At 40.2% G+C, this 14,955-nt stretch overlaps 1 pseudogene; it reads right to left on the minus strand.

Moving 5' to 3' along the window:
- Positions 1-8: 8 nt before the first annotated feature.
- Positions 9-14,955, minus strand: part of LOC110316919 — an 18,629-nt pseudogene continuing 3,682 nt past the window's right edge.

Genomic DNA, 14,955 nt, shown 5'->3' on the forward strand with positions numbered 1-14,955 from the left:
AATACTAGCTAAGCCTGACCCTTGCCCCTGTCACCTACTTCCCCAAAACTCTTGACATCATCATCCATTGCTGACCTCACTTCCTCCATTTCACAGCTCACCTCTAGACCTAAAAACAAACAAAAATACAACAAAACAAACACCAACAAACACCACCAACAACAACAACAAAATTACAAACTCTTGGATTTCTTTTCACTATCTATTGCTCCCTCTCAAAATCTATAGATTCCCTCTCACAATCTATTCCCTCCAAGATCTCCCATTATCTCCTAAAGCCGATTTACTGTCTTGGATTCTATCCTTCCAAATTCACCAACCTCACCACTCACATTTCTTATCTGTCTGCTCCCCAATTCATCCCATTACCTCAATGTTCCCCTGATCCTTTAAACTTAATCTAAAAACTCTGAAAGGCCTCCTACCCCAAAACCCTTTCATGCACAAGAGAGTTCTTTAGCAATCATGTCTACATTTTGTGTACAGATGATAGCTCCTTCCTGTCAAATGGCCACATCAAACTTAGCCCTCCATTATTAGTATTCATCCTTACCCTCAGGCTGCCCTTCCTCCGTTAACATTACATGTTGTCCACTAATCTCATCTTCGTTCTCATTCTCATTCTTTTCCTCCGGCCAAATGATTGCCAGACATCCACTGCCAACTGACTCCTCCAAATTCACTAACTATCCAGACACCAAACAGCATCTTCAACAAATGGTACTGATGAAACTGACCTTCAAACTGTCATCACTAGAAGAATGCAAATACATTCATACTTATCTGTCCGCACAAAACTTAGTTTTACATGGATCAAAGACCCCAGCATAAAACCAGATATGCTAATTGATAAGAGCAAAAGTGAGGAATAGCCTTAAATTCATTGGCACAGCAAAAGACCTGAACTGTTCATGTTTAGCATAGGCAGTAAGATAAATATAAATAAATGGCACCCTATGAAACTGAGAATCCTCTGCACATTGTCCGTCATTTAGACAAAGTGGCAGAGTACAGAATGGGAGTTTTGTGGGGTTTTTGCCAACTGTGTGTGTGATAGTGTTAATAATTAAAATACATAACTAACATGAAAAAAGTTCTTAAAGGAAAATTACAAATGTCTGAGAAACAAAAATATGGTCAATATTCTTAGTTATCAGTGAAATGCAAATCAAAACCACACTAAGATTTCCTTTTACAGCAGTCAGAATGGCCAAAATAGATTTTAAAAACACCCCCAAAACAAACCCGAACAGTTTGTGCTGGTGAGGATCCAAGGGGAGCACACATTCTTGTTGAATGTGAACTTGTACAGCCACGATGGGAATCAGTGTGGTGGCTTCTCAGGACTCTAGTAATCAGCTTGCCTTAATTCTTACCTATACTCTTATATGGATATTCTCAGATGTGCATATACTCAAAGAGTCTGCATTCTTTAACATTGTTAAAGAAGATCCAGTGGGGAGAGGGGATAAAAAAGGAGAGTGCTGGTGGAAGGGATTGTGTGGAGTGACAGCTAAATTTATGGGTTAATATATATAATGTGCATATACTCAAAGAGTCTACATTCTTTAACATTTAACATTTAAACTTGCTCAACTCTTTTCATTGGTGCTCTATTCATAATTGCCAGAAATCAGAAACAACCTAGATGTTGGATCAACAGAAAATGGATCTGTAAAATAAGGTATATTTACACAATTGAATATTACTAATCTATTGAAAAAGAAAAAAATGCAATTGGGAAGTAATTGGATAGAGCCAAAAATAAATCATCCTGAATGAGGTAACCCTGACTCAAAAAGACAAATATGATATGTATTTGATCATATGTGGATATTAACTGTTAAGTCCTCAGTAAGCAGGCCATAATTCCTATAATCACAGAAGCTAGGTTTGAATAAGGAAATACAGGGAAGAAAAGAATCTTCCTAGGAAAGGAAAATAGACTAGACACTTACAGTTGGAGGGGGCTGCAGGGAATGTAAGGGAAGATCAAATGGGGAGAGGGGTTAAAAAAGGGGAGTGCTGGTGGAAGGGATTGTGTGGAGGGACAGCTAAACTTATGGGTTATTTGAGGTGTTGTATGAAAATCTGTTTCAGCAGATGCTTCTTAAAATACATGTATGAAATAAGTCTAAATGGAATAACCAAATAACAGGGGGGAATAAGACCCAACTAGATATCCCTTGCCACCAAATGAACCTCCAGTTCTGTGAATGGGTTTCATCTAATCAAGTTGCTGGCTAATGGGGCCCCATGGAAAACCCCAAAACAATTTAGACAATTTTCAAGGCTATAGGTTGCTTTTCACAAACTGATGGTAAGGTTCAATTGCTGAAAACAGCACTTACATAACTCACTGAACACAGAGTATTCGAGTTTTTGCTTACCTAGAGCCTTCACCCCTACTGACTAGTGTTTATGATAATGAAAGGCATAATGTATGCTACCAGAGGAGAAAGGTGAACACCAGACTACATACAAATCCTTTGATCTACAGTGGTGACTGTCCTTAAAGATAAACTGATGCAGGCTGGAAAGATGGCTCAGCTGTTAAAGGCTAGGCTCACAAACCAAAGTTTAAGAAAAACTGATGCAATAGTACCTCAAAAGTTGTGGGAGTATCCAACTACTATCTGATTGGATTTAAGTCCTACTCCATGAGATGGAATCCATGTTCAGGTGGCCAATGTCTTGAGATTAGATAGGTCATGGATGTAGGGAAAGGTAAATCCTGCTGTTCTGCTAAAGGAACCAACTGTGGTGTGTTAGGAATCTCACCCAAGTCCTCTGCAAGAGCAGTTAGTGCTTTCTTTTAACTGTTGTGCCCTCCCCCCCAGCTGCTCAGTGGGATTTTGCTTTTACACTAACATAAAACTGGGATTGATTTGCTGTTCTTGTTTTTCTTTTCGAGACAGGATCTCTCTATGTAGCTGCTCTGGAACTTGATTTGTAGACCAGGCTAGCCTCAAATTCACAGTGATATTTATTCTTCTGCCAATTGGTTACTGAGGTTAAAGAAGTGTACCACTATACTCAGCCTAGAAAACTTTTAGGATATGGCTTTGCCTATCTCCTGGAATTTATCCAATAACTTCATCAACACAATTCAGGCCACAGGGGACACTAACCATGAAGTCGCTGGGTGCCAGGGTCTCACCGCTCTTTCCTTCATAACAGAAGCACATGTTCTGTTTGTCACAAGCCATGAGAACAGCAAAATTCCAATGTCATTTCATTCAACTAATTGTGAATTCCAGTGACTAGGAGAAGATGCTTTGAACAGCTGCCACCTGTAGATGGCAGCAGTGTCACCCACAACAGCAAGTGGAGACACTTGCTGTTCTTTTCAGTCTTAGCTCCATGAGGCAATATTGGAAGACTGGGATAGTAAGCATACACTGAGCGTGGTGAGACATGTTCACAGATAAGCCTACCAGTGTCATAGTTATCCATTGACTTATTTAACCAACCACAAAGCTCTGTGATAGCTGCTACAAAAATGTCCAAGTGATTGGACTATAAATAGGGTAATCTGTATTTTCATGGTATATGACTTAGAAGCCAGTTTGTACATAAATATTATACTGGCCAGGGTTACAACATACATGAAACTTCTTTTGTGAATTAATAATGTAGTGCTACAGTGTCCTCAGAGAAACAGTCCGTCCTGAAGAGACAATAGGAAGACAGGAAGTCGAACAACTCCAATTAGCTTCAAGAAGTCCCTGCCCTTGAGCAGATTCACTTGGCCCCTCCCTCCCCAAGAGTGTATATGGAGTAAGGGCTGCTGAGAGTCACTCAGAGACAGCTCAAATGCCTTAAAGAAGCAGAGACCAGCAGGACTGCCTAGAAGATCACAGACCCACTGAGCCCCCAAGAAAGGACACAGTGATAGTTTGAATGAGAATGGCTCCCATAGGCTTATGTATTTGAATGCTTGGTCCACAATAGGTGAAACTGTTAGGGAAAATTTGGAGGAGGTAGGGCCTTGTTGTGGCAGGTGTGGCCTTGTTGTGGGAGGTGTGTCCTTGTTGTGGCAGGTGTGGCCTTGTTGTGGGAGGTGTGGCCTTGTTGGAGGAGGTGTGGTCTTATTGCTGGAGTTATGTCACTGGGGTTGGGTTCCCAAAATCCCACAGCATCCCCAGTTCACGCTCTGTCTGTCTTGTGGTTGTTCTCTCAATATGTCACCCACTGTCCCAACAGGAAACCTGCCTGTTTCCTATCATGCTCCTCATCATGGTGGTCATTGACTCATTATCTGAAATTTTAAGTAAACTCCAGTAAATGGAGCCGTTATAAGTTGTCTTCATCACTGTGTCTCTTCACAGCAATACAGAAGTTAACTAAGATAGGAACTGTCCAGCACACTGCAGGCTAAACATAGTGTCCCAGAGTCCCAGCTTTTGTGAGCTCCCATGCTGGGGTGGGCTTAAATGATACGTATGTCTTTGAATCAATTCTGATCCTGTAGGAAACTCCTATTTATATTCACATAAGTAACGCCAATAAAACTTATCTGTTTACCATGTTGGACTTTGATCCTATTGTAATTTGGTCTGTCATGGGCTCCCTCTCTCAAGTGAGAAGATTTGTGTGTTGTATATGCCCAGGAAAGTCTGTCACACAACAACCACACACAGTTAAATGATATAAAGTCATTAGTTTCTCTGAATTTCTGTAAGAAAGTATTTTCCTGATAATTGATAATCTATATAATCTAACATGGAACCCTACAGTGACTGTCACAAAAACATAGCTCTCTTACATATATGGTTTAAACACTCCTGTGTTTGATACACTGTGTTGTTCTCTGAGAATGCAGAAGTGGATCACACACAAAATCTTTCTTATTTGTTTGCTATAAATAAGATGGACTGCAAAGCAGAAAGACCTAAGTGCAGTAGAAATAGAACATTGAGAAAAGTATTTTTCTACATGAGATATGCTTGTATTAATCTAAGAATGAGCAGGGTAAGCCCAGTGGTGGTGGTACATATCTATCATCTCAGAACTAGGGAGACAGAGGCAGGTAGATCTCTGACTTCAAGACCAACCTGGTCTACAAAGGAAGGCAGGACTCAAGACAGCCAAGAATACACAGAGAAATCATGTGTCAAAAAACCAAAGAACCAAAAAGACTATAATAAAAATAAAGACTCAAAATAAACAGTTTACTAAAAAAAAGAACTTTAATTTTTTAAAATTTCATTTCAACGTGTGTGTGTGTGTGTGTGTGTGTGTGTGTGTGTGTGTGCATGTGTGCGCGCGTGTGTATGCATGTGAATGTATACAGTAAAAGCTTGAAGTTCACAGACAACTTGCTGTGGATGGTTTTACGTTTCCAACATGTGGATCCAGGTGTTGAACTCAGTCTTAGTAGTCGGTGCCTTTACCATCAGAATCATATTCCTACCTCTGAACTAATACTTTAATAGAGAGCAAGGCTATGTGTTGTTACACAGCTATAATTCCAGCCATCTGGGGCTTACAGAGTGACTTTGTTAGGAAACGAAATTTAGAAAAATGGATGTGGTAAATTTCAGTAGTACAGTGTTTGCCTAACATGCGTGAGAAGATTTAATCCATATATAAAGAAGAAAGAGTTAACAGAAATTGCTTGTGAACTGTTATTTCGTCCTTTTTGGGACTCCTCAGTACAGTGTAGCACATGATCCAAAAATTTAAAATATTTTGTCCTTAAAATTTAACAATGTGTAAATGATTGCAAGATTAGGCATCAAAGGCTCTGAAGGGGTTTCAGTAATCACCTGTTTCCTCATCTGAAAAGAACCTATTAAAGAATAAAATTCAAATGGCGGAATCATGTATGGAGTTCTCAGAACTGTTAAATTTGGAAAATAAAATGACATTTTTGTGTAACATATTCTTAGTCTGTTTAAATTTTTAAAAATCTGAGAAGTAAACTGTAAAATTATTTGACAATGCTATTAAATCTTAGTGTAAAGCATTGCTTTTAATCCTGTCTCTATGTGCTTTCAGATTGGTCATTGAATTTTTTAAAAGAATGATGACTATACTGACTATAATCTTTGGCGGCCACAAGCCAATTATTATCTTTCCTGTGATTACAGAATAAGCTTCCATGGGTTCAGTCACCCCACATTTTTAGTGCCCCTGGATTCATAGCAAGGACCAATGAAAAAAGTTCATACCTGATCACAAAATGTACCTCACTAATACAGATTTGTTTATACTTTAGTTTTACCTATCAGTACTTACTCATACCCAAACACCTATTTGATTTAGAATCACCTATCCAAATTCTATGCAGTATATCTATGATCCTCTAAGCAAGTTTTCATCTTTGCTGTGAATGTGATTATTGATGAATTTTGATAATGGTTTTGGTAGATCATGAGTAGAGGAGCAACTGTAGATAGCAAGTCACAGAGCATCTGTTTCTCACGCATGCTTTGGCACATTCCCTACCCGGATCTACAATTAGTGGGCACTGTAAGGTGTAGCTGTTGGGCTTATTACAAATCCATTTTCTACGTATGTACCCCTTGCTGCTGCAGATCCCCCTGTCACTCAAGTAGGCACCTTCTCCTCCTCCTCAGGTGAGAACCCTAAAGCAAAGAACAAACAATAATTACTGCACAGGCTAGCATTGCATTCAAACACCTGCACTAGTTTTACACCCAGCATCTTTTACATCCTCAGGGTTGACTTGAACACTACATCTTTGTCATTCATCCATGTCGAACCCTAGAATGTGTGTACAAGGGAATTGGCTGGTGCTTGCTATCATGTTCAAACAAACTGCTGCTAAGGGTGACTTCACTGAGGGCAATTTTCAGTTCTTGATGTATTCTACACATGTATAAAAGTGAGGGAAAACCCACTTCTTAATAGATTTCTTGGAGGTCTTAGTGATGGATGTGACTGTATCTTCATTTTACCATTCCATTGAAATGGCTCTGTTCAAAATGGCTAGCTCTGCTCACACAAGAGCTGTCTCTGGGCTTTTTTGACAAGGAGGCATTAGAAAGGTTACCAATATCCCTGGAATATCAGCTTCTGTAAACAGGTACAGTGCAAACAGAGGACCAACAAGTCTTACCCATGCAGTTCTGCACTGACTTCCTGGGCGTTTAAACCCTCCTGCCCCCCCACCGATATATAGTTCTGACACCAGTAAAGAAAATCTACAGTTTGTGATAAAACAGACAATATCTCCCCCAGATGCCATTATTTAGGTATAGATTTTTGAGTGAAATTACTCTAAGTAAATGTGTTGAAAGATGGCCAACAAATGGAATGCTATCCAAAAATCCTAAGTTTGTGATGTTGTGGTGTTTGCATCTCTTACAGATACAATGCACACATTTCAGAGCAAATGAACACAGGGTAAGGGAAATTTTTCTGAAGATGTACAAGTTGTTATACTCAGTGTTGTCTGTCCATATCCAAGGGTGTTCTGTAGACTCTCTGTGTAGGCCAATCCAGTGGTCAGAAGCCCCCTTGTATCTCTTCAGAAAATTCTGTCAGAACACAGATAAAATTCTGTCATAACACAGATAATACATGTGTCTCTCAGTTTCACATGACCCTTGAGTCTCCACCCTAGAGCCTCCTCTCAGGATGGCAGCATCTTGTAACTGAGGGCCATCAACTTTGGAGCCATAATAGCCCTCAGTTCTCAGTGTAAGCATTACACATCTATAACCCAAAATACATTGATGATCACCTATCCCAATGTGACTTTGGAGGTCCTTGATTTACAATGTCCTTGCCATTTTTAATAGATGCCACATTCAGTATGCAACATGTGAATGCTTGGAGAAGAGCTTACATGACCACAAGGTATCTCAGGAGATTGTATGTCTGGCCTATAAGGTCTTACTATGTGCACTACATGAGAACAGATCTCTTCAATAGCTTAGGGCTCAAGCCAGAAGCAATAACATCAAGAAATGGCACAAACTACTGTTCTCTGCATGTACCCCATCTGCCTGAATGAGATCCTTCCTCATGCCTTAGCCCCAAGCTCTTGATCCCGAGGCAGTAGTACATATTCAACAAAAAACAACAAGCCCATTTCTGATCCCCTTTCTTACCAGCTCCTCCAAGCTGTCAAATAGAGCTAGATGGGCATCTAGTGCCATGTAGGAGGACTGGCTGAATGTCCAGTTTCCCATGCCTTTAGAAAAATAAAAGCATTTACTTCCAAATCCAATCCAGCCACTTGGGCATACAGCATAGCAAGGCTCACGGGTCTCCATGACTGGTTTTTACTTTCTCACTGAAATGGAGTCAGTAATATAAAATGTAACAAAGAGACATTTCCATGTCTGATCCCTTTGTCTAGCCATCCAAACTTCAGTTGTGAGGTGTGTGCTTGGACTGTAGCTTTCTTAACTGATCACTAGGAGGCCCCTCCTAGCATGAAGGTCCCCAATACAGAGCCTTCCAGTGGGGGCTCTAAGGGAATATTTTCACTTTTCTTCTTTGTGTTTTGAGACAGAATCTAGCTATGTCCCACTGCCTGGCCTTGATCTCACGATGTGGGCTGAACTTGTCTGCAGATTGTAATTGTAATCCTCCTGGCTGTTCTTCCTGAGTGCTAGGAACAAGACACTAAACCCTGTGAGAAGCTCATTTCTAGGCCATCTAGCCCAGCTCCTTAGGAAGGTTCCTGATTCCTAGCACACTACAGTGTGCTTTCCCATAATCCTCGTTCACATTCTCCTTTTCTCTAACAAAAGAAAATAAACTCCTTACTTGTCTGGATTTTTGTATAGAAAAATGCCAGCATACAAAACACGGCAGGGTCAAATAATTTTTGATACCAACATTTTGATCATAAGCTTCCTATAATTCTGTCTCTCACACCACACACACACACACACACACACACACACACACACACACACACACACCTCTTTCTCTCTATATGTATGTATACATATATGTATGTTTATATATGTTTGCATACATATACTGGCTCTTGGTATAGAAACTCAGATCAAGAAATTTGTCAACCATGTTGGGCAGTAGTGGCATATACTTTTAATCCCAGTAATCAGGAGGCAGAGGCATGGGCAGGGGCATGGGCAGGGGCAGGGGCAGGGGCAGGGGCAGGGGCAGGGGCAGGGGCAGNGCAGGGGCAGGGGCAGGGGCAGGGGCAGGGGCAGGGGCAGGGGCAGGGGCAGGGGCAGAGGCAGAGGCAGAACTCAGCCTGTTCAGAAGCATGTTAAGAAACGGGGACACTAATTTACTATTGGTAGAAGTACAAGCAGACACAGTCCACATGGAAGGTCCTCAGAAAACTTAAAAATAGACCTGCTGTGTGACCCAGCTAGGATATTCCTGGGCATATATGAAGAGAACTCCACATCCTACCCCAGAGATACTTGCACATTTGTGTTTATTGCTCCTCTATCTGCAAGGAAACAGAATTGACCCAGATGCTCACCAACTGACAGATAATGTAAATGTGTTACAGACACAAACCAGAATATTATTTAGCTGTAAATGAAATTTGTAGGAAGGGGGCTAGAAAGTGTAATATTAAGGAAGGTAAGCCAAGGTCCAAGAAGATAAGCCCATTGTCAGCCTTCACACGCAGTCCCAGCCTGTAGCAGACAGTGTGAGCAGCTGTGTGGGTGGGCATGGAATACCATGTAGATAGGAGAAGAAGGAAGAGTGATATAAAGTGACAAGGAAGGACAGGATGCAAGTAATGGGCTATAAGTTTTGAAAAGTTTAAAAAACAGAATTATTCTTCTAGTTTCAACTCTGCCATAGTTTTTCTTTTTTTGTGGAAGACAAGTGTATAAAAATGTGACTGACAAGTCTAAACCATAAGCAAAGCTTCATGGCTTTAGAATGGCTATTCTAAATGTGTGGAAGTTAGTGAGATACCAAGGTTTGGGGACCTGGCAAGTGTATGGGTGGCTGTGTTGATGGGGCCGAGTGATGTTTGTCTACCTGTGAGTCTATTATAATAAAGTAATGTGTGTGTGTGTGCACGTGCAATTGTTCCAGCATGTGTATGTATGTTGTTCTTGTTGTTGTTGTTGGTGGTGTATGTGTGTGAAATTGTGTAAGCATGTGTTTGTATGTTGTTGTTGTTGGTGGTGGTGTTGGTGTGTGTGTGTGTGTGTGTGTGTGTGTGTTTGTGTAAAAAGCTCTGACTACAGCAATGTTTCAGAGGACATCTTAGAAAAATAACAGATACATTTCTTCTCTACCTTCTCCTTTTCGTTCCAGTAACATATCAGAGTTGTTCAGCTGTTCTTTCAAATGTCTACTGAATTTCAAGAAACAAGTGATCTTTGAAGTAAAATATTAATTGGGGAAATGATACCCCAAATATTTTTATTGGGACTGTGTTATAGTTGTTCCCAGTTCTCATATCCAGCACTACAAGGCTTTAGTGAATGGGACAAACGCAACAGTCAGTGAGGATGACACCACTTCTTTTACATGTCTCTTTTTAGGGTTACACAATAGTTTAGGTTACACTGAGTAAGACTTGTTGGTAAATGTTTAACCTGTTTAGACTTGTATACTAGTCACTGGTGCAGCTAAAGTTGATTACACAAAAAGATTCAGGTATTGGTGGTGCACATCTTTAATCCTAGCACTTGGTGGGCAGAGGTAGGCAGATTTCCAAGTTCAAAGCCAGCTTGGTGTAAGTAGTGAGTTTCAGGGCAGCCAGGGATACACAGAGAAACCCTGTCTCCTAAAACCATGATATCAAACAATATCGTAGAACATTTTTCTCCAGCTATGGCAGTAAAGTTATATAGGAGTTTACTACATTCTTTGAAACAGTCCACAATCAATCCCTTAGGAATCATATATTCTAGAACTTTCTACCCATGGGTCATGGGTTCTGTACCTTTCCCAACCATATGACTCCTCACTGTCCTCACTTCCCTTTAGATGCAGCTTTGGGTTCCCAGGGTTCCTTGAGGTTCCTTCTTTGAGATTTCTTCTCCTTGTTCTCTGCCTTGAACAGTTCCCCAAGGGGACCTATGTCCCCTGCATCTCTGTCTAGAGCTTGCAGGATGTCATCTTCCCAGGGATGCTGAGCCAAGATTCCTGTGCACACCATGGCCGGCGTGTTCCTTCACTGAATCTTCCTGATGGAACCTAAGTTCCCAGACAACAGGAATTTCCAGTGTGTTTTCTCTAGAGCCCTTCCCACAATGCCTGGCTCACAGTGGTCAGTAAGTATAATTGACAATGTGAATATGGACAGAGTGCTGCAGAATTTGGAGTATAAGTCACTTACCTGACAAAGCAACTGAAAGAGCAACTACAGCTACAGTGAGGACAATGATCACTCCATAGCAACAGTAAAGCTTAACAAAAAAACACAGTGGAGTTCATTCTGAGACATTTTGCTTAGAGTTTTTTACCTGAATATATAAATCTGAGAATGTCAATTTTGAAAACCTTTTATAGAAAAATACAAATTTACCCCAGACGCATGTGCATATTTGGCTTGTACTTCTCTAGTGCAAACCTCTTCACAGAAATTTTCAGTCTATAAATAATGTCCTTGGCTGACAGAACACTAGAGGAAAGGGAAACAGACTTTTTGTCATAGAATCATCAAGTTATTGAACTAAGGGCCAACGAAAGAGCAAGAAACAGAAAGAGTGAAGATCAGGATGAAGAAGAAACATCAACAAAGTTATCTATAGGTATAGTTCCATGTGAATAGAACTGGTTAGGACTGAGGAAAACATAATAACAATAAAGAGAAAAAAAATCAATGTGCCAGGAGTGGTGGTTCAGGAATGTGGTTACTAATACAAGAAAGTCAGGAGTTCGAGGCCAATCTTGGCTAAATATTGAGTAAGAGGCTGAGAGAATTGTATCAGACCCTGTTCTATCTATCTATGAATGTAACAAACTAGATAATTCACTCACTCACCATAAAGAACTACCTAATGATATATAATTCAATATATTATCAGAAGAGGAAAATTAAAACAACCATTTCATTAATATCAGCAAATGCATGTTCAAAATTGAAGGTAACTACAAAATAGCTCCTCTGAACACATTAAGAACTGAAGGAACTTCCCTAAGTTGATAAGATCCATAAGATCTCATTTTAGGAAAGACAGTACTATATTTTCTTAATTAGTGATTGGTGTGGAAGAACCCAGTGCACTGTGGGTGAGGTTGTCCCTGGGATGGTTGTCCTGTCTTCTATAAGAAGCCTTATCAGCAAACTGCTAGAAGCAAGTTAGTAAGCAGCACCCTTCAACAGCCTCTGTATCAGCTCCTGACTCTAGGCTCCTGCCCTGATTTCCTTCAGTGACGAACAGTGCTATGTAAGTCCAATAAACACTCTCCTTCCCAAATTACTTTGATCATGGCCTTTCCTCCAAGCCATAGAGTCCCTAATTAAGACAGGTACCTATGATACACCAAAACAAAAATGCAACTACATTCGGCATGAATGCTTTTCCCCAGAGACCCAGAACAAGGCAAGGATGTCTGCTCACACCATTCTAGTGTGACTCTGGGAGTCCTGTCCAGGACAAAAGGGCAAGAAAAAGAAATCACAGTCAAATGTCATAAAAAGAGAAAAAAGTTTTGATAGACTACATGGCTATATCTACATTTACAGTTTTAAAGCCTCTATTATAGGGGCTTTAAAAGTCATGAATGAGTTTATAATATTGCAGAAAAATAAATCAATGTACAAAATAGTTTTCATTTTATATACTAACTACTCCTTCTCCTCCTGTTTCTCCTTCTCTTATTTAAACCTCAAGTATTTATTATGGAAAATTTGAAGCAAATACAAAAAAAAAAGATATATTCTCAACTCAGGATAGCCTTTCTCACAGAACTATGGGGTGTGTATGGATATCTATGCAGGAAATAAAAATGTTCCAATTATGGGAAATTTGTTTCAGTTGAAAAGCATCTACATTCTTTTTGATCTTGCTTTTTTAGTGAGTACAACAGATAAGAGAACAATAAGAATACAGTGCATGTTGTAAAGTGCAATATATGCAGTGTAGTAGAGAAGTGTATTGTGTTATTGTTCCCTGATGTAATGGGCAAGGATAAGAGAGAGCAAAATCTAGTTATATCCACAATGTAATGATGCAGCATGTGCACTTTGCTCTAGTTATTTTTTAAAAGAGAGCAGAAATAAATCCCTATAGAGACCGCTGAACATTTGTTATACTTCAAAAGACCAGTATACAAATTTTCAGGAATGATACCTTACACTAATGCAGTAAGTGCTTGTAATTCAGTCTTAAGATTTTTGTAGGAACTCCCTCGGGTCCTCAGGTCACGGGAGTTAGGGTGCCCCAGGAATTCCTCAGACAGGCCTTCTTGATGTAACCACACGAGGCACTTTTATTGGCGGAGCTCCGGTTCAACTGATCTCACGCAGGAGACAGAGGAAGTCGACCCTGAAACCCAAAAGCTGGGGGTTTTTAAAAGGGTGAGGGTCGGGGTGTGGGGAGAATTGGCGCGGTTACATGTGATTGGTTCATTTAAACATAGCAAATTAGCAGAAGAGTATGTGCAGACCAAAACGTTTAGAAATTTTAAGGGCCTGAGGTTTATCAGGGGCAGCAGGACATCTGGTTGATGTATGACTCTTATGGGGGCAGTAAACTAGGGGAGATGTCTTCCTGCCAGATGGCTGTGGAGTCAGTCAGTCCTGATAGCTCTAGGGGAGGCGCCTTCCTGCCAAAAGGCTAGAGTTAGTTCTGATAGCTCAGTTCCTGCATTCTTTTCCTTATCTTTATGGCCAGGCTTGTATTTCACAGTGTTCAACCCTGAGTCGTACTTTTTTGAAACTTACTCTTTTAATTTTACATTTCCAAGCCTTGAATCTATATAATTTTCCCTTTCACTTTGACATAGCTATTAATGCTAAGCACAATCAAACCATGCTATAGTAAATGTGATCATTTACATGTACACAGAAAGGCATTGTTAAAATGGTTATGCTACCACTATCAATCCAGAAGCCTAGATGCTCATTAATAGGATCTGTTAGAAACACACTATTCTGTATTTATGCGGTGTACATACTAGACATTAGACATACTAGACATTAGAATAAGAACCCATTAGCAGTAGGCAACAGCCTAGATGACATCAAAATCTCAATGAGAAGTGTGATTCTGTGAAATATATGATAAACGTCTTCATTTTTATAAAGTTCAAAATTGAACATTTAAACACATCTGAAATGTACAGTACATAAAAAGGTAGAGCCAAGAGAATAGATAGATGTTATGAAAACAATGGGTTGCTTAACTAAGCATGTGACCCCCAAGAACACTGGAGAACTTGTTCAGAAATAATGTGCCTCAAGCTCACTCAAAATGGATTTCTTTCTTCCAACCCAAAGTACCAGTGTTTCTTGTGGTTGTGGCTTTACCAAGTGTCCTACTTACCCAATATGGAAAAGCCCAAAGATGCACCAACTTCAGCTCCACTAGATCTCAATTGACTTTCAATCACTAATTTTTCAGTTCACATAGCCGGAGTGGTGTCTGTGTCCTCTGACAACTTTTGGTCGGCTCCCTGCAACTCTGTACATAAACACCATTTAGGTAAGGTTTTGACCCCCACCATACCTGGTTATCTCCTCCTATCTCAGCCCAATGGTTGATACAAGCTGTAAAGGTTGAAATGTCACATCATGAGCACATAAGATGATCATAGAAAGGCGAACAAGGAAAGAGACCATGGATTAAGGAGCAAGATGGCAATTATGTCAGGTATGCTTGCATCTGAGGCCCTTATGTATTACAATCTCTTTGCAACAAAGTATTATAAAGACAAACACAGAAGTGGATGCTCACAGTCAGCTATTGGATGGAACATAGGGCCCCCAATGGAGGAGCTAGAGAAAGTACCCAAGGAGCTGAAGGGGTCTGCAACCCTATAGGTGGAACAACAATATGAACTAACCAGCACCCCCAG

This window comes from Mus pahari, chromosome 2 (genome assembly GCF_900095145.1).
Source record: "Mus pahari chromosome 2, PAHARI_EIJ_v1.1, whole genome shotgun sequence".
Taxonomy (NCBI): domain Eukaryota; kingdom Metazoa; phylum Chordata; class Mammalia; order Rodentia; family Muridae; genus Mus; species Mus pahari.